Here is a 21,248-nt window from a genome sequence, read left to right as displayed (position 1 = left end):
ATTTACTGATTCGGTAAAATTACCGAAAATGCAATGTGGGTAGGCAATTTTCCATTGGCACATGCCTTTCAGATTCGGTATTGTACCATGGAATACAAATCCATGGTAAAATACTGATTCCTGTGTACATGCACATCTGTGCATGTACACATGTGCCATGTGACAGACAGACGTGCCCTTAGGGCATGTCTGTGTGCCACATTGCACACATGCCCGTTTTGGGGGTGCTAGAGGGTGTCAAAGTGACACCCCCTGCACCCTTGACAAATTCGGTATTTAGCGATTCGGTAAATACCGATTCGGTATTTGCTATTGAATCCTATGGGCTTCAAGGCCCATAGGATTCAATAGCAAATACCGATTCGGTATTTACCGAATCAGTAAATACCGAATTTCAAGGTATCGGTAAAAAATCCAGATGTTGGTACCTACATCTCATTTACCGATTTTGAAATACCGAATCGGTAAAATTCGGTATTTCAAATTCGGTAAATGGGATTTACCTACATCTGGCCCCTGGGCCCTCATTTATGAAGGCCTTGCGCCACTGGTGCGTCACTTTTTCCCATTTTAAAAGCGACGCACCGGCGGCGCAAGACCTTCATAAATAAGGCCCCTGGTATCTTGGAACACAGGGTAAAACAAGTAACAACAGAAACACAGTGAAATGGTGCACATATTTGGAGAACTTATTGTAATTTAGAACATAATTTTAGCAATGCTGCATCTTCTGCTTCTTCTCAGACAGGAGCTATTCAAGGTGATCCACACTTAGCCATTACCACTGATGGAGCGTGAAAGTTTAAAGACGGTTGCCTCTATCAATTCTCACCATGAAATGAGATTTAGAACAAAAGTTTTTGATAAAAACGTGTAAAATAGATGGACGAAAAACATGAGATTATCTAATGCATCGTAAAAGCATGCAGAAGAGTTCTGAAAAGTGAAAATGTAAAAAGATGTAAATAAAGAGAGAGCAAAAAAGTAATTTGCTTATGCAATGCAATCACACGTTTAAGAATCTAAACAAAGTTAACTTAGAAAATGTGCTGCTGATGAATACTAAGGGGCCGATTAGGATGGCGGGGGGACTTTAGTCTGCCTGCCACCCTAGCAGTGCTGGGACCAGCCGCCAGTGGTGCGGCCATCCCGCACCTGCAAGTAGGATGCCACCGTGGCATCCTCCATTCCCAGCACTGTGGCGGGTGGTGAGAATGCACGGTGTGCATTGTCACTGCGCGTTGCCTGCCACCTTGTCCATGACAATGTACGGGGGTACTATAGGTACCCCCCCCCCATGTGCACCCCCCAACCCCCAATACCCTGCAACAGGCCGCAGTAAGCACAATCTGCATGCTTTTCCATGGCGGCAAAAGGCTGCTCCCCGCTGCCTTCCTAATATGGATGGCTGTGTCAATCAGACACCGCCACCATATCAGGCTCCTTTTCCATCCCGTTACCTGTGTAACCGGCGGAAAACCGGCGGACGGTCTTTCCGTCCGCCAGGGTCCCCCAGGCCATACTAAAATGGCAGGGGGAAATGGGTGGCGGACGGGCTGTGTTGTAGGGCGGATCGCCACTGCGGGCAGTGGCGATCCACCCTACATCCTAATCGACCCCTAAATGTGAGAAATGAAACTAATGCTTACGTAATGAAACACTTAAAAACAATTAAACTGCTGAGTATAAAGATGCTTTTTTTGTATTGTGTGGTACAAACGTGTATATCAAAAGTGACACGAATAATAATCTGTTTTGAAAATAAAATAGTGTGAAACATTATATTTAGTAGTACCTAATACTGACATGTAACTTCTGAAGAAAATAATAATTGGGTGAATTAACTAAGAAAACTGAATTATTCAAATTAATGTGTGTTTTATATTAATCATAACGTGATAATGATTCAGCAAGTTTTCATGTCGACCTCAAATGCTTCTTTTCCTCATTCAAAAAGCAGAATCCAGCTGAAGAAGTCATTTTGGACGCTGTGAGAACTTTTCAAGAAGTTTCTTTCTTATGCATGCAAACAATAGACTCTCTCTTGATTAAGCAACACTTTTGACAGAAATGTATCAACACAATTGCAAACTCAGAGAGAGCATCTGGGAACGGAAAGACAGTGAACAAATTGAATTTTCTTACTACAGAGGAAAGGATGGAAATATAAAGTTATTGAAATTGATGAATTTGCAAAAGGATTACTTAATGCTTCCGGATATCTTAGTGAGGTATTGATCACACCATGAGCAGCCCACTGTGGACAGCAAATGGAAACCATATTGTATAATAGAAAGGATACTTTGTGGGCATAAACTGGGAACTTTAGGAAGAATATTTGCCCCCTTGGAGGAGGAGTTGGGCCTGGATGTCATTTCAATTTCCCTGCCTGGCATGCTGTTGGTCTGATCGCTCATTTTCTTTCCTATGCCAAACCCGTTTGAACTGAACTTTCTGAACTGACTCAAACCTATACTTTGCCGGCTGGTAAAGTGTGCAGGTATAACTCTTCAGCTGAAGAATTTATGTACTCTTAGTTGTGACTCAATGCGCTTCAACTCTGCATATTTTGGTTTGTATAACCTAAATCCTGGAATTTGACTTTTCCTATGTATTCTTTCTTCTTTCCATAGGTAACCAGCAAATGTTTATCTTATTGAATCTGTATGATATTTTGTGTGACTAACTGTACTAAATTATTTCTATTAACTTGAAACATAAATGTGATTTATGTTCTAGACCATTCAAATTGAGGTTTAGATAAATTGTTTATGTGTGTAAACATATCGTATTCGAGTCATTTTTGGGGTGAACCTTTTGTTGCAAATCTTATCACTAGTAAGATCTTAAATGAATGGTTATAAGTTGTTAGCATGAATTTGGTATTTTCTTATTCCAGGTCCACATAAGGATTTGCCTCACATTCTCTAATTATACAAGCCCCTGTTAGGTCACATAAAAGATTAATTGGAGGACCAGTGGCAGTTAAGTTTTATGTTATGGGCCCAGAGAGGAAATAGAATGAAACATGATATATATGATGTAAGTATGAGGAGAAAGAGTTTGCCCAGCTTTCTGCAGCATCACCACTATTTTTTGTACTTCCCAGACCGATAATGGATTTATATTATTATCTAAGCAGGCCCCCTGCCTGCAGTCGTAGATGCTGCACTCTCCACTGACAATGCAGTCTCTATTTGTAATGGGTCACACCAAGCTAAACCTAACTTACATCTACGCTAGACTAAAGAGCTGAGTGATCCACAAATCACCAATATCAGCCAGAGATCTTTACCCCCAAAGTGAGTTCAAACATGATAGGCCAGTTATTTCCCACAGCCAGATAATGGAGAAGGTTGATCCACAAAAGCTTTCTGCTCTATGTTTGTTGTCTCTCATGTGGTGTCTGAGGCAGAGTCTGAAATAGATACAGTCACTACTGATAACCTTTTTGTTCATCACAGGAAGAACTCATGGAGATGCTCCCGGAAGAGAATGAGGACCAACCTGCTAACAATCTCGACATGAGTGATAAGAGTAGAGAAGCCCTCTAACGGAATAACAGGGCCCATCATCTCACCTTCACCACAGAAATAACAACGTTACCGACCTTCCAATGGCAAACAAATACTAAAGCTGTCCTACCAAAATTGCGTGCTTGCCATAACCGTAAATCAGGGAGCTCTCATTAGTAGCAATATGTAGGAAAGTAGGATCTGCTTCCATGGTTACCCCCACTTTTTGCCTGGTGCTTGGTTGTATTTGAATAGTCCGACTGGGATCCTGCAAATCAGGACCCCAGTCTATCTGCTATCTCCCTAAATTGTTATGTTCAGTACTTAGGGACACTCCTGATTGGATACTGGGGTACCCTTATAAGTCCTTAGTATATGGTACCGATGTAACCAGGGCATAGGTACCCCAGAGGTCTCCCATGAGCTGAAGCATGCAAACTGGAACTACAGGCCTGACATTGCAGCCTGTGGAAGTTGGTGCTCGCACCACTTACTACAGATATAGATTCCCTATATCTAGGGTCACTGCGCTTAAAACCTATAAGTCACCCCTCTAGCAGGCCTTTGTAATCCTGAAGGCAGGGTGCTTTGTTCGAAGTGAGAGGGTGCCCCTGCTTGAGCAGGGCACCCATGTAGCATACGGAATCCATTATCCCGGGTAGTCAATGAAGCAGCTGTATACTATATAGAGGGGCACCGAGTAATTACGCGATGACCATCTCGAAATTGGCTGCAACAAATCAAATCATGTTTAGTATCAAAAATGTTGGAATCATACCACCACATCATAAACTGTGTGAGGAAGGTATGATTCCAAGCACTGGAAAAGCCCTCTGTTAGGCTCTCAGTGTTCCCGGTACCAGCCTTCTTGACCAGTACAGCCTAAAATGGCTGCTGCCGACCTGAGACACGATTCTTCCCTCCTGCTGCTGAGCCAAGCTCGAGCAGGGAAAGTCAGAACAATAGGCATCTTGTCACAGTGAGGTGTGATCACCTCCCAGGATGAATTTAGTGTATTGGGGTGAAGTAGGTGAGCTTTCCAGCACCACTCAGTCTGTATGAAGGGCATGTTTGGTGTCCCTGTGCATAGTCCAGTTCAAACTAGTCCACGGAGCCATTGGCTCCACTCTGGTGCGAAACAGGATAAAAGGACATGGGAGTAACCTCCCCCTGCCCTGGGAGGGTTCCCTGAATCTTCCCAACTCTTTCCCCAGGGTACTTAAGGGCTTACCTTGGTGTATGTACCAATATTCGTCATGAGATAAGATTCAGATCAGACACCACTTCTTCTTATATAGTCTGGGCACTGTGGACTTCGCTGGACTTACTTGCTGGGCCTGAATTTGTCTCCCTTCCAGTCTGATGCATCGTATGTTCCTGTGCATCATCCAGGAACCTTCCAAGGCCTGTAATGCATCAAAGACCCTTGAAGGAATCTCCTTTGGAGTGCAGGAGTCACTCCCGTGCATTTGCATGCACCACAACTAAATCTACAGGTCTGCTGATTCTGAGCTCCTCCAGACTCTGTAAGGGTCTGCAATACAGGTAGTTGTCTTCCACAGCTCCCAAGGCTTGCCCTACCCTCTCACCAAGTTGTAGGCCACTATCCCTTGTGGGGGTTGCAATAACCGAACCCCTGTGCTCTGCATCAACTTGTAGCTGCAAAGGCTTGTTGGCTTCCTTCCAAGAAGATCTTCATGCTACAAGTAGCCCCAATCTCAAGCACCTCCTGTCACTAGAATCTTCAGCCACACTCATGGCCTTCATCTTTTGGTGAGCTGCTTAAGGTCCGCTTGTGACTCCAGTGCTTCCAGCCTGTGGGTCCACTTGAGGGACACACTTGTTTCTTTTGGGCACCCCTGATTGCTCAATGCCTACCCTGAATCCCCTGCTTGTGGTGAGTCTCCTGGACCTTGCTGCTCCCTGCGTTGCTCCTTTCTCACTTCCTGTATTGGTTGCATTTGCCAAGGCTTGTTGGTGCTCCCGCCGGACACCGACCCCTCAGCATTCAACATCCTTTGTGGGACAGCTTCTGCATGGTTACTGGTACTCCTCAGCATCGCCTGTTCCTCACAGCTGCAGAGACAATCTCATCATTACCCATCCTGCAACACCGACATCGGAGGGCATTCGGCTTCCAAGTCTCCTGGTCACTTCTGAGTGACATAAGCTCTCTAACCTCTGCTTGCAGGTACTTCTCATCTAGAATCCACCTTCATAGTCCACCGGACACTTTCTCCTTCTTCAGCAGTGGTACTTTCCTGAAGTCCTCCATTGGGTTTGACTGCGGTTTCCGACACCACTTTACACGTATGCACCCATCTTTCTGGTGTAGGTAACATGGGTACTAGGGTATCCATGGGTGGGGTGGCGTTCTACCTTCTGTCTTACATGGGGTTTCTTTAGGGTCCACTTGGAAGGGTACTTAATCGTCAAAAATCCAACCACGACTTACACGTAGACTTGTAGGGGGCATGCGGTCGTGTTTCCACACTGCACACGCTCTCCGTAGGTTCCCTATTTACGTGCCATGGGTGTTTCTGTGGGTCCCCAGCACTTCTATGTCCTCTGGACCTTGTCTTGACCAGAGTCGTGGTTCTTAAACCACTTTCTTAGTATATGGTTTGCCCCCCCCCCCCTCCACCCCCCTCGGGTCCACTGTGTATTCTGTGCTATTTACTGTGTTATTTGCTAAAGTATCGTGTGCATAGTGTTGGTCTCCATGTAGGAGATATTTGAATGCACTCGAGTATTTCATAATAAATACATATTTTTATAAATACTTGGTGTGGTTCTTTTCACTTAATCGATACCATAAGATTGCATTCTGGTAAAAACAAGCTGCTTTACACTCCTTCTGAACTAAGTCTGAATGCTGCTTCCACAGCTATCACTTAGAAAGATTTCTAAGGTTGTCTAAGACCTCTTAAATCCCCATAAGGGTTGTTCGGACTGGTGCAATGTGCCCACTTACATTAGTGGACATCATATACCATGCAGCTTCTCACACAATACATGCTATTATTGGCACATATACATACTAGATACAGCTGTTTTACATGTGGCTAGCCTAAAAAACTCAGGTTGCAGTGTTCAAGCTATCTAAACAAAAGACACTTATTGGTATATGTATTACTGAGGTAGAAAAGAATACAAACAAGTCACAGCACATCAACACAGCAGTACGACAGCAAGTCGATACACATCAGCAGCAATCCCAGGGTATTCTGGAGGAATTAGAATACATGGAAAACCGGATGCAACACAATAACTTAGAAGTATTGGGCATTGAAGATGGTGCAGATAAGGATGATCTATGTGGCTTTATTGTTTGATTGTTTGTGAAGACATTTACCTATTTACAAGAAAGGGCTATTGACTGACTGACTTCCTCTTTAACAAACCTAAGGTTAATCAAAGGAATTCACACGCCGGGGCAATTCTTATGTATATAAGTAACTTAATTTTTCATGAGTTTCTGTATCAGGCTTGCCACCCAAGGGAGCTACTAAGGATGGTGTCCACATATTTTTCATATGCTCTGATTTTAGTCATTGGACATTTGAGCACTGGTGGCAATTACAACAGATAATACTAAGATTCCAAATTTCCAGTGTGCAGATTTATCTCCAAGAAGCAGCTCAGCAAAAAAAAAATTGAGGCTCAGATACTTATACGTGTATCTCCAAAGAACATGCACATGGCTTGCTTGAGCTATGGACTCAAGGGTGGCCTTTCAGATAATGATTAATTAGTGATAATGGACTTACCTATGGTTAATTCACAGAAGTTAAGTTACATGTTGTTTTTGCTTAATGTTAGAGCTTAATAAGCTCAAAGGCAAAGGGGTCTTTGCTCTTTATAGTCTTCTTTTTATAGCACTATACTCTCTCCTCACAACCACATATCTATGATGTGCTTAGGGACTATGGTGCAAGAGATTATCTCTGATCATTCAGAGATGAGCATTGGGTGGGGCCAAGAGACATCACTCTGTCCTTGCGGTAAGAGAAGTGGAGGGAAAGGGGAGGGAGGGATTTGGTAGGCTTACATTTAAAAAAACAAACAGATGTATACTATTTTTGCTAAAATTAATCATTACAATTGCTGGCAATGGCACAATTTAGACATGACACTGTGAGGCATAATAATTTTACCGTGGAATGATAATGGGTTCCAATGTTATAAAAAAACTTTGCACAGTAAAGGAGGCACTAAGACATTTAGGGGCAGATTTACAAGCCCCTTGCGCCACTTTTGCATCACTTTTCCCCATGTTAAAAGTGATACAAAAGTGGCACAAGGGGATTGTAAATAAGCCCCTTAGTACATGAGGTCCTCTGTCTTCAGGACACGCATCTATCTAGACACAACAAGGGGAAACTGACCAACTGGTCTTCAAAGGGCAACAAACATCGAAAAACCTACATGCACCTTACTCGCTATAAGTCATAATTGGAAAGCGCAGAGAGTTAAGTGCACTCCAGGATTTAATCTCTATTATTTTTAAGGAATCAATGTATGTTACAATATGTAGAGCCTGTGTAGCTAATATAGATGATTCAGTGATATTTAAACAACTGCTGCAGGAATAGCCTAACGAAGAAGTTCCATTAATTTCATATTGTAATATTAATGTTGTTACTGATCTTAGCAAGATCCAAGAGCACAACCACCTTGTTTGTCGAATGCAGCATCCCAGGGCTGCCCTTCCGCATATAATGGCCTGCCTAGGTGTAGTAGTAATGAAGCATATGTGTAGACCTTCACAATCTGGCTTCCCATTTTGGTTTTCTCCACATAAATTACAACGCTGTTTTTACAACGCAAGTTGTTAAAACAACTTGTGCTGTAAGCGCTAAATAGTGGAATAGTTTAATTTCCTATACCAACTCCAGCCCACGTAACAGGAGGAAAGGTGTTGGAATTGAAAATTTAACTATTCCCTATCCAACAGCGCCCTCCAGCGCAAGTCGTTGTAACGACTTGCGTTGTAAAAGCAGCGTAGTAATGGCAGCGCGTGGTAATGCCCGCGTTGTAAAGGCTGTTTCCCCATTTAGCCTAATTCCCTGCATGCCAATTCAGATACACTGAATGGCATCTGATCATAACCCACTCATGTTAAAAATTGGAAGGATGCATTTCAGTATATATTACCGATTCATCAATGCTGAACTTTTGATAGAAGTCTTCTTACTAACTCGCATTATCAGTTCATACGACCAAAGTGAAAGAGGAATACATGCCTAACAGTGAGCACACGGCCTCCCCCAAAGTAGTGCGGGATTGTATGAAAACTGTTATATGAGGGTCAACTCTCACATCTACTATTTCAGGAGACAGAATTGATAGATCAAGCACAGATCAAGAGCAGATTTCTTTAAATGATTACAAACAGAGAATGCATTCTCCCTGTCAAGATGTTATTGTCAACTCACATTTAGTCACTAAGGATAATTAATTCTCTACAAAGAGAATTTAAAACGATGATGGAATAAGGCACTGCACCAAACTCAATAAAATTGATTGGTGAAAGCACTTCGAGAATAGTAAAAACATGGAAAACATTCTACCCTTAAAACAGAAACAGCATGCAGTAAAGAATTATGTATCAGCTATTTGTGACGCCCAGGGTAACATTACTCATGAGAAAGAATCCATAATGGCCACCTTCCGAGAGAACTATATGCATTTATATCAAGAGGAACAAACGGCCACCCTCTTACTGATGCATAGTTACATCAAAAAGTCTCATATGGCATCTTATCTACAACGCGCCAAAGTATGTAAACTGAGCAAAAGCTATGAGCCTTCCCTCTGGAAAAGCCTCTGGTCCCAATTCTATTCCTATAGAGTTCTATAAAACCTTAATTATTATCTTTTCCCATCGTCTACTATAAATCTTTATTTCTTTTAATAATAGTTATAATGATACACCCCCTGTCTCCTGGAAGAAAACTCACATTGCTGTATTACTTAGAAAAGACAAGGAGTCATTAAATTGGGAGTCATACCATCACATTTCATTAACAAATTTGGATTCAAAGATTTTCACCACAATTATGGCAAATAGGTTTTCTCCCTTGATTGGAGAGTGGGTAGATTCAATGCAGCATGGGTTTGTACCACCTAAGGATTACTACACTTCATACTAATCTTGCTGCTGCCATATTTGATACAGCATCAATTCAGGGTTGCACTGTCAGTATGGCCCTATTGGATGCCAAAAGTCCATTCAACAGTGTCTCCTGGCCATTTCTTTGGCAAGCCCTAATCATTTTTTTCTGTTGTTCAATGATGAACAAAAAGATAAAAGCACTATATGAAGACCTGATAGCAAATGTGGTCCATAAGGATACCCTGTCACCGAAATGTCCTATACTGAGAGCTACTTGCCATGGCTTCCCTCATGCACCTCAGCTTAAGGCATTGTGTCTAGAACTTTATACAAATCATTTTAGCAGCCTTACCAAGACACCCTCACTGATTTCAAATGGAGTATGCCAAAAATTCCTAGCCTATGCCGATGACAATGCAGTGTTTACTGACAAATACTTAATTGCACTTCCTTCTTTTTAAAATATATCCAAGTGGTTCCATACTGTCTTGGTTTATTCCAGAATGTACCTAAAAAGTTATTTGTGTATATTCAGAAAATATCTAGTCTCGACCCTCATTACGTACCATCAGGCACATACCTCCGGGTTAAAATTTCCAAAAGTCTACGGAAATATTCCAGCATTACTATACAGCCCTGTTTGCTTGCATGACTTCCAGCTTACAAAAATAGGACAGGCTCTCGATAGAGGTTTGAATCAGCTGGCTGGACTCCTGAAACGGAATAGGCAGGGCCCATAAGTTCTAGACCTGTTCTAGAGTGACACTCCAATGGTTCTTTTTCGCAGCATGGAAGTGTAAAGGGGAGAAAAGTTGTTAGCAAACAGTCAATTAGTCAATAATTCATGGACAACTACTTATGGTTAGTTAGTTTATTTCGTGGAGAAGTGTGGCCCACCGGTTAGAGGAGGCAGTCACTGATGCAGAGGTCAGACCCGGAACAAGGGTTCAATCCCTGACGCGGCAGGGCCTTGAGCTCAAAATGGCCACGGACTTGATAATTCTCGCCTCGGTGCCTACTCAAATCGTGGGTTCACACTCTGCAACTCTGGGCAATAGCTTGCTTAATCTCCACTACGGCCCCACCGTGATGGGATGCCTGGTCTTCACCTTGGGGATGCCCAGTAGGGGTAATCTTGCAGGGAAAGGCCAGGACGGGTTCCCAAAGCAAGCGCCTTGAGACCTTACGGTGAAAGGCGCTATATAAGAACGTATGATTTTGATTTATTCACGATTTCAAAGTTAAAAAAAACTGGATATAGAGACACCTCAACACAAGAGTATAAAAATACAAAGGAATTAACTTTAAGCCAAATCTGTGCATCCAATTTAGACGGTGCAGCATGAACAAAACAATTAACTCAAGAAGTAGGATACAGAAAATCAGGAAGCTTGAGTTCAAAATTCCCAGCATCGAGGGTTGGTGAGTGAAGAGCATTAGTTCTATCCCTACTCTAACGCTAAGATGACATCCCTACATAAGCATTTTCAATAGAAAGGATAAAAGGTGTCAGTGAGTGGAGTCTTCCTAATAAGCCTATCTACCATCAATGAGCCCAGTAGCATAAAGCCACCTTCGCAAATAAAGAGCTCATTTTGAGATGCTGTCTCTCTGAAGGCAAGAAAGAAGTGGGGCTCGTTCCCTAGTTTCAAAAATGAGTTATCCACAGGTAGAAATCGAACAATGCACTTCGCTCACATCATCTGCTCTGGTGCTGCCCTGAACAAACTTTTCCATGATGCCGTCCATGTACCTTTCTTGCAACAATTTGTCCTTGGTTCCCAGCCCTTTTCCTGTGTGAATCATTACATCCTTCCTTTATCAACCCAAGTCACATGATTGTAACTACTTCTCTCCTTGTCTAGCTAGTAAAACAAAGACATTATTCTCACTGACATAACGAAACTTGTGGGGGCCTCCTTGCAAGGTACGGGGAGGGGACACCACAGGACTAAATCGGGAGCTCTCCGGCCAGAGTCCTGTGCTGAGGGGGGCCCCCCACACTGCGGGGGCTGTGGGGGCTTGTGTTACGTCACTGATTATTCTCCCTAAAAGAGCATTTCTTCACCTGCAATACAAAACACGAGAAAGAACAGATTCCACAGCACACATCATTGGCCATTACTATTATTGTGTACTGTTGAGAATGCACATTGTTAATAACAATGCATTTCAAACAGTATGGGAGACCAATTCCAGGCTTCAGTTGGAGATCAAAAAGTAATTCTGCAGGTCTTCCGTATATAACTATAGGAATTGTAGCCGCTGGAACTTGAAATGGTTATCAATGCAGCAGGTGAATATAATTCAGAGTATTCGAAAAATTAGAATTCCTGGAAGTTAGTCACAGATTTCTGTAAACTAATATAGAAGTTGTGGGGTCCTTATGCCATTTTTTTAATGATGAATTAATGTAAAAATACTACACCAATTGGACAGCAGAACAAGAAGTCCTAGTTTCTGATGTCCTGGGAAAGCTAGTCTCCCATGTCCAATGACTCTCCTTATTAGGTGCTGTAAGATCCCTTTGTTTTTACTGGTACCAATTTGCTTACAGCAGGCTAGAATCCCTCTTTAGACGTAGATGTTTATCGACTGGCCTATCAACCCCTCATGCTTTTCCATTTTCTTTGGGTTCAGATTGATCATGATAAGTCAATCCATATGATCTGTTGGTATTAGAGAACTTCCATTAGCTTTATCATTGGACCTTTGTACACCACTTAGAGTTAATTTGGGAATTTACGCACCTGGCACCTCTGTGGGTCACAGGCCATCATTATACATTGAGATTGCTAATGCTTGGAGGGTTTTGAATGCCGTGTCAGAAGATGCAGATGAGTTTATGAAATACATCTCATAGGTGTACAGACAAAAGTCCCCAATCACTTGTGCCACTGTATTTTTTACTTTTGCCCACCAAATGTGGGCTTCAAATCTGATTTTGATGCCCTGCACCAAAGGTACACAGCCCACATGATCCATGTTTATAGATGCACTAATGCTTCATTTACTTTGAAAAAATCAGTATTCAGTTACTAAATTAAGTTGTAGAAATTTGTACCAAGATGTACATCCTAGACTGCTCAGTGGGCATATTATGACACAACAGAGTGCAGATGTGCACTACTCACCTGTGAGGGTCTCAAGGCGCTGGGGTGGGGAATGCTGCTACTGATCGAAAAGCCAGGTCTTGAGGAGTTTTCTGAAGGTCAGCAGGTCTTGAGTCTGCCGTAGGTGGATGGGGAGGGTGTTCCAGGTCTTGGCAGCGTGGTGGTAGAACGATCTGCTGCCGGAGGTCGCTCTTCGGAAGGGGGGAGCTGTGGTGAGGATCAGGCGTGCAGAGGCATTCTGGAGCCGTCTCAGGAGTTTGGCCGAGGCTCCTGCATAGAGGGCGTTTCCGTAGTCCAACCTGCTGCTGACGAGGGTCTGGGTGACCGTTCTTCTCGTTTCAGTGGGGATCCACTTGTAGATCCTACGGAGCATGCGGAGGGTGTTGAAGCAGGAGGAGAAGACAGCGTTGACCTGTTTAGTCATGGATATGTTTAGTCATACTTTAAAAAAAACAGACTAAGGAATAATTTACGTAAATGTAAGAAATATTGGCAATCCAATAACGTGTAAAATATTACATTTTATCCCTATCTTACATATACATTTACCATCTGGTTGCATTAAGACAGATTTTATAGCACTATTTGTTACGGCCGGGTTAATACCGATTCTTATCCTTAGTACTTCCATTCTTAGCCAACGGTTCAGTAATATGTCTAGGTAAGGATAGCTTATATCTTTCTCCCAGCTATTACTCATGAATTTTGCAGAGTCTTTCTTACTCAGATACTCTCGGTCTATTGCTCTAGACAGTACTTTTCCCTGCATTTTAACCCCTTCAATGCTGTTGACGAGCTCAGCTCGTCATCAGCCACGGGGGGCGTGTGCGGATGACGAGCTGAGCTTGTCATCTAACGCGGCTTTTGAAAAAAAGCAGCGCGAAAATAACCGCCGCAGCGATGCGGTCAAGTACACTCTTAGTTACATTGACTTGCAACCAATGTCTTCAGATCTATTTTCACGTTCAGGTGATCATATATGGTCTGGAGTTTACTTCTTGTGGCTTTAGCCCACTTTAGCTCACTAGATTGAATTTCTTTCATGCACCGTTGAGACACCATTGAGACAAGCTTCTGCACTGGCTCCCAATGGACCATAGGGTCATGTTCAAGATCTTTAGTTTGACTCACGAAGCCTTTTATGACTCTGGCTGTGAGGGCATCAAGTCGACTGTCCAGCATTATGCTCTCACGAGATCCCTTTGGTCTTCGGACAAAAATTTGATCACTGTTCCCAGATTTAAGAAGGTTTAATGGGGCAGCAGAGCCTATTTCGCAAGGCCTTGAAGACCTGGCTTTTTTGTTGTTCCTCTGTTTAAGCATGTTCTTTCTCTCTTCGACTCAGTCTATTGATGTTTGCATCTCGCGCCTTGACGCCCTTGGGCTAAGTTTTGCACTCTACAAGTCTAATTTAATTCATTCATTCATCTTCCTGTGTCCCAAACGATTCCAGAATCTGAGTAGACTTAATTGCGCCTGATCATTCCACGCAGTCAGGCCTAACTCCAATCTAATTGCCTCAATCATTGCTGAGCTAGGGAGGGACAGTAAAGATTTTAAGCATTTCCCTTCATCTTTATCTCAGGAGCTTTTACCATCAATACAAAAAAACTTCTGAACCATATTGAAGTTGCGGAGGAATCATTGCTTTATAGGCCGTAAGTAGTGGTTTATGCGACATGTCACCATAACTATGATTGAATCTTTTCAGCCCACACACCGCTAAATGTGCTTTTATCTTCTGTACCTCCAAGTGCATACCCCACTTCAAAGACTTTGTAAACTTTTGGGCTTGTGCCTCTGACGGAACCCAAGATAGGGGGCAAATCTGCTAGGAATATGGCAAAAGAAGAGGGCCAAAACGCAACCTTGCTTTAGTCCATTATTTATCACTATTTCAGGTGTTAGGCCGCCAGATGTATCTTTAATTACCTACGCCCAGTTTGGGCTGTGCAGCTCCTGAATTACCAACAAGAGATCCGCAGGAACTTCATAGTTTCTCAAGGCCTCCCACTCCCTATCCACCAAGTCAAAAGCTGCGCGAAAGATCTACTTGAGCACCCTGTCCAAGCAGGGACCCACACTCTAGTCAGAGTAAGTGTAACACACACTAAGGTTACCTGTGCTCCCCTTCAGACTAAACTAAAATGGCAATGTGTTAAGTATTTTTGCACCCACACAGACTCACACAGTAACACAGTGAAAACACCACTAAAGTACTTCACACCAGTTTAGAAAAATATCCAATATTTATCTGAGTAAAGCAAGACCAGAATGTCAAAAATCCAACATACACAAGTCAGATATGAATCCTTCAAAATTAAATGCAGTAAAAGAGCTTACAAAACAATAGCTCCAACTGGGGCTATGTGGTTGCTCTTGAATGGGACACATCCACAAGTTAAGTCTGACCGTGATAGAGCATGGGCCGGGCTAGGGGAGAGGCACAGACCCTAGTACTGTGCCATGGATACATCACAAAGTCAAAGTCGGAGCAATGGCAAGAGGAGGTAAGGGTCGCAAAGGCAGGTGGTGCGTCGGTTCCTTACTGCTATGATGGTCGTTGGCACACTGGCGCTTGAACCAGTGGCGTCACGAGGGGGGTGCGGGAGGTGCGGGCCGCACCGGGTGTCACCATCAGAGGGGTGACACCAAAATGAACTCGCTATTTATTTACTGTTCATGTAACACCGCCCGTACTTATTAAACAAGCAAAGACGTTGTGCAATGCGGAACATTATAGGAACAGTAAATAAATAGCGAGTTCAGATTTTGTTGTCACCCCTCTGATGGTGTCACCTGGAAATGGAATAGGTCCATGGTAATGGCGTAATGTGGCGATTATAAATGGGGCCATCGGATTATCTCCTGCATGAACCGGGTGATGCAAAACTAGAAATGAAAAATCTTATTTTCTATCTTTTTCCCAAACGTTGCGAAAATACTTTCCTGAAAGTAAAAGAGAGGTGACCTTCCGTGAAAAATGATCTGTCACAAATTAATGGACAAAGCCCTTTTTCGCTTAAAAAGAAAACTGCTAATCTGGGCTGGTTTTTTTTTTACAAACAGGCGTGTCATTATTTACAGGACTTTAAATCAATGTAAATTGTGTTTTCAGGTATCTACTTTCTACACTTAGTAGTTCACATACTGCTCGTTGAGAAGTAATTCCCAAGACAAAAGATAGTGATATCTTTTGAGATGTGAATGAGAAGTGCCTGGCCGACATGTTGAAGGAGGAGAACATCCAGTCCTTTCAGGATTTACAGGACAAATTTGGTCCAATCCTGGTCGTTTGCTTATGGGCCACCCTGAGGCACAAGTCTGCATCAGGGGAGGCACCCTCCCATGAGAGCCTGGGTGAAGCACCGCCTCTCCCCGGTGCCTGGCATGTCGGCGGATGGTCCTGGCTGTCAGTCAGTCAGTCCTCGGGCCACAGAGTGAGGTGCTGCTGCTATTTTAAAGGGGAGTGGAGAAGTAAGTGCAAGGTTGTGCTGCTGGGATCTTGAGGAATGGAACCCAGTGGCATCATAGGGGGTTGCGGGCCGCACCGGATGACACCAAACTTTTCCACTCAGTGTTGCGTGCACAAATTCAAAGCGCATTTCATGAGTTTATTTCAGTCACTTTGAGAAGAGCCAAAAACTATGGGTGAAACCATGGGTGGGGGGGAGAAGGCGACGAAGAAAGGGTTAAAAGAGCAGCAGGCGGAGGAGGGGGGTGGCGCAGGCAGAGAGGGAGATGGTGCAGGCTGAGAGGGAAATTTTGCAGGCAGAGGGAGAGATGGTGCAGGCGAAGGGGAGATGGTGCAGGCAGGGGGAGAGATGGTGCAGGCAGGGGGGGGTGGTGCAGGCAGGGGGGAGATGGTGCAGGCGAAGAGGGAGATGGTGCAGGCAGAGGGAGAGATGGTGCAGGCAGGGGATGAGATGGTGCAGGCAGGGGGTGAGACGGTGCAGGCGGAGGGTGAGACGGTGCAGGCGGAGGGGAGATGGTGCCGGCAGAGGGGAGAAGGTGCAGGCAGAGGGGAGATGTTGCAGGCAGAGGGGAGAGGGTGCAGGCAGAGGGGAGAGGGTGCAGGCGGAGGGGAGATGGTGCAGGCAGAGGGAGAGCTGGTACAGGCAGAGAGAGAGCTGGTGCAGGCGGAGGGGGAGATGGTGCAGGCAGAGGGAGAGCTGGTACAGGCAGAGAGAGAGCTGGTGCAGGCGGAGGGGGAGATGGTGCAGGCAGAGGGAGAGCTGGTGCAGGGGGAGGGAGAGCTGGTGCAGGCGGAGGGAGAGCGGATCTATGTTGATACAACGCATGTTATTACAACGCATGCTTTTACAACGCAATTTTTACAACGCAAAAACTTTTACAACGCATGTATTTACAACGAATGTTTTACAACGCAGGTACCTTTACAACGCATACCATTACAACGTAAGTATTGGTAAGTATATGTTAATTTTATAATCGTAAATTAATTTAAAAAATATAATTTAATGTAATTTAATTTAAATTTAATTTTAATTTATTTTTACCCTGTACCCCTGTACCCCCAAAACCCAAAACTGACCCTGAACCCCAAAAATACCCCTTTACCAAAACACTAAAACTGACCCTGAACCCCAAAAATACCCCTTTACCCAAAAACTAAAAACTGACCCTAAACCCCAAAAATACCCCTTTACCCATAAACTAAAAACTGACCCTGAACCCTAAAAATACCCCTTTACCCAAAAACTAAAAACTGACCCTGAACCCCAAAAATACCCCTTTACCCAAAAACTAAAAACTGACCCTGAACCCCAAAAATACCCCTTTACCCGAAAACTAAAAACTGACCCTGAACCCCAAAAATACCCCTTTACCCAAAAACTAAAAACTGACCCTGAACCCCAAAAATACCCCTTTACCCAAAAACTAAAAACTGACCCTGAACCCCAAAAATACCCCTTTACCCAAAAACTAAAAACTGACCCTGAACCCCAAAAATACCCCTCTACCCAAAAACTAAAAACTGACCCTGAACCCCAAAAATACCCCTTTACCCAAAAACTAAAAACTGACCCTGAACCCCAAAAATACCCCTTTACCCAAAAACCCAAAACTGATCCTGAACCCCAAAAATACCCCTTTACCCAAAAACCCAAAACTGACCCTGAACCCAAAAAATACCCCTTTATCCCAAACATATAACATATAAAAAATAATTATATACTTACCAATACTTACGTTGTAATGGTATGCGTTGTAAAGGTACCTGCGTTGTAAAAACATTCGTTGTAAATACATGCGTTGTAAAAGTTTTTGCGATGTAAAAGTTGCGTTGTAATGGTATGTCGTTGTAAAAGTTGCGTTGTAAGTGATGTTTCCCGGGAGAGCTGGTGCAGGCAGAGGGGAGATGGTGCAGGCAGAGGGGAGATGGTGCAGGCTGAGAGGGAGATGGTGCAGGCAGAGGGAGAGCTGGTGCAGGCGGAGGGAGAGCTGGTGCAGGCGGAGGGGGAGATGGTGCAGGCAGAGGGAGAGCTGGTGCAGGCGGAGGGAGAGCTGGTGCAGGCAGAGGGAGAGCTGGTGCAGGCGGAGGGAGAGCTGGTGCAGGCAGAGGGGAGATGGTGCAGGCAGAGGGGAGATGGTGCAGGCAGAGGGGAGATGGTGCAGGCTGAGAGGGAGATGATGCAGGCAGAGGGAGAGATGGTGCAGGCAGGGGATGAGATGGTGCAGGCAGGGGGTGAGATGGTGCAGGCAGGGGGTGAGACGGTGCAGGCGGAGGGTGAGACGGTGAAGGCGGAGGGGAGATGGTGCAGGCAGAGGGGAGATGTTGCAGGCAGAGGGGAGAGGGTGCAGGCGGAGGGGAGATGGTGCAGGCAGAGGGAGAGCTGGTGCAGGCGGAGGGAGAGCTGGTGCAGGCGGAGGGGGAGATGGTGCAGGCAGAGGGAGAGCTGGTGCAGGCGAAGGGAGAGCTGGTGCAGGCAGAGGGAGAGCTGGTGCAGGCAGAGGGGAGATGGTGCAGGCAGAGGGGAGATGGTGCAGGCAGAGGGGAGATGGTGCAGGCTGAGAGGGAGATGCTGCAGGCAGAGGGAGAGATGGTGCAGGCAGGGGATGAGATGGTGCAGGCAGGGGGTGAGATGGTGCAGGCAGGGGGTGAGACGGTGCAGGCGGAGGGTGAGACGGTGCAGGCGGAGGGGAGATGGTGCAGGCAGAGGGGAGATGTTGCAGGCAGAGGGGAGAGGGTGCAGGCGGAGGGGAGATGGTGCAGGCAGAGGGAGAGCTGGTACAGGCAGAGAGAGAGCTGGTGCAGGCGGAGGGGGAGATGGTGCAGGCAGAGGGAGAGCTGGTGCAGGCGGAGGGAGAGCTGGTGCAGGCGGAGAGAGAGCTGGTGCAGGCAGAGGGGAGATGGTGCAGGCAGAGGGGAGATGGTGCAGGCTGAGAGGGAGATGGTGCAGGCAGAGGGAGATGGTGCAGGCAGAGGGAGAGATAGTGCAGGCAGGGGATGAGATGGTGCAGGCAGGGGGTGAGACGGTGCAGGCGGAGGGTGAGACGGTGCAGGCGGAGGGGAGACGGTGCTGGCAGAGGGGAGATGTTGCAGGCAGAGGGGAGAGGGTGCAGGCGGAGGGGAGATGGTGCAGGCAGAGGGAGAGCTGGTACAGGCAGAGGGAGAGCTGGTGCAGGTGGAGGGAGAGGGGGAGATGGTGCAGGCAGAGGCAGAGCTGGTGCAGGCAGGGGATGAGATGGTGCAGGCAGGGGATGAGATGGTGCAGGCAGGGGGTGAGACGGTGCAGGCAGGGGGTGAGACGGTGCAGGCGGAGGGGAGACGGTGCAGGCAGAGGGGAGATGTTGCAGGCAGAGGGGAGAGGGTGCAGGCGGAGGGGAGATGGTGCAGGCAGAGGGAGAGCTGGTACAGGCAGAGGGAGAGCTGGTGCAGGCGGAGGGAGAGGGGGAGATGGTGCAGGCAGAGCTGGTGCAGGCGGAGGGAGAGCTGGTGCAGGCAGAGGGAGAGATGGTGCAGGCAGAGGGAGAGATGGTGCAGGCAGGGGATGAGATGGTGCAGGCAGGGGGTGAGACGGTGCAGGCGGAGGGTGAGACGGTGCAGGCGGAGGGTGAGATGGTGCAGGCGGAGGGGAGACGGTGCAGGCAGAGGGGAGATGGTGCAGGCAGAGGGGAGAGGGTGCAGGCAGAGGGAGAGATGGTGCGTACAGAGGGAGAGATGGTGCGGACAGAGGCAGAGATGGTGCAGCAGAGGGTGAGATGGTCCATGCGGTAAGTCATGAGGGGGTGACACCATTAGTTACCCGCACCGGGTGACACCAACCCTAGTGACGCCACTGGCTCGAACATGATGAGTTGAGCATAGGAGGTGAGGCGTCACTGCGGCAAAGTGATGTATTGGTTCCTTTTAAGCAGTGCAGAGTCATTGAACATCTAATGCCCGGGGACAATGCGAGTTCAGGGGAGGAGTTGGTTGCAGGTGCAAGACCTCGGCTCCTGAATGCAACGCAGTGTGAATGATGGATCAATGTCACATTGCGTTGCGTCAATTCCACAGCATTGATGTCAAACCACTAGGTAATAGGCTCTGCATCGGAGTTAGAGAGGTGTGTCACAGACTTCGGTGAAGCAGGGCTCCAGACTCACGTTTCAGAAGTACTTCGGAGGTGATGTGGCACCATTGGGTCCTGCATTGTAAGTTGTGGTCTTTGAGTTGCACACTCAGCGAGTGGGGACCACGGCTTCGGTGCAGGCAGTGGCAATGCATCTATTTTGAATGGAGGAGCCGGTTCTGAAGTGACGCTTGGTGTTGATGCATCATTTCTTGGCTGCAGCACAAGAATCACCTATAAGGGTCTTGGACTGGGTTTGGCACCACTTGGCAGGTCAGGAATCACAGCAGAGGAACCCAGGTGCAGGTAGCAAGATGCAGATTAAGTCTATGATGGCCCTGAGATTTCCAACAGGAGGCAAGCTTAGTTCAGGCCCTTGGCAAAACTTTAAAAAGCAGAATGCAGAGAACAAAGTCCAGTCCTCTCACTCTGAGACAAGAAGCAGCAGACAGCAGGCCAACACAGTAAAGCAAGCAGCAAAGTGTCAGTCCCTCCTGGCAGTCTAACAGTCTTCTTCCTGGCAGAATGTCCTCAGTCCAGAGGTGTTTCTACTGTTATGGTGTCAGAAGTCCAGTACTTATACCCATTTTGGTCTTTGAAGTAGGGAAACTTCAAAGAAAGGGCTTTGTAGGGTGTAAGACCCTGCCTTTCCTGGCCCTCGTTCCAGACACACTACAGGGCTGTGTGTAGTTATTTATGTGGGGATAGGCACAGCCCTACGCATGTGCAAGTGTTTACTCCTCCCATCACTCTAACTCAGGAAGATCCATCAGCCTGGTGAGGGGCCATCAGGATATGCAGGGTACACTTCAGCTCCCATTGTGTTTGACTGTCTAGAGTGAATTCACAAATTCCAACTGTCATCTACCCAGATGTGTATTCTAGGGACAGGCAGAGACACTGAATGGTTACAGTAAGAAAA

At 45.9% G+C, this 21,248-nt stretch overlaps 1 protein-coding gene across 3 annotated transcripts in view; it reads right to left on the bottom strand.

Annotated features, from left to right (window-relative positions):
* LOC147710984 (neuropeptide Y receptor type 4-2-like) overlaps positions 1 to 21,248 on the bottom strand; it is a 156,262-nt gene that overhangs the window by 10,651 nt on the left and 124,363 nt on the right. The window contains exon 2 of one of the 3 annotated variants that reach the window (XM_086921782.1): positions 12,768 to 13,158. The exons of the other annotated variants lie outside the window; for them this stretch is intronic. The gene's annotated coding sequence lies outside the window, so the exon portion shown is untranslated. The remainder of the gene's footprint in view (positions 1 to 12,767; positions 13,159 to 21,248) is intronic. 3 annotated transcript variants of the gene reach the window in all.

This window comes from Lissotriton vulgaris, chromosome 5 (genome assembly GCF_964263255.1).
Source record: "Lissotriton vulgaris chromosome 5, aLisVul1.2, whole genome shotgun sequence".
Taxonomy (NCBI): Eukaryota; Metazoa; Chordata; class Amphibia; order Caudata; family Salamandridae; genus Lissotriton; species Lissotriton vulgaris.
Note: the sequence above shows the minus strand (reverse complement) of the source record. Positions and strands in the feature narration are given on the sequence as shown.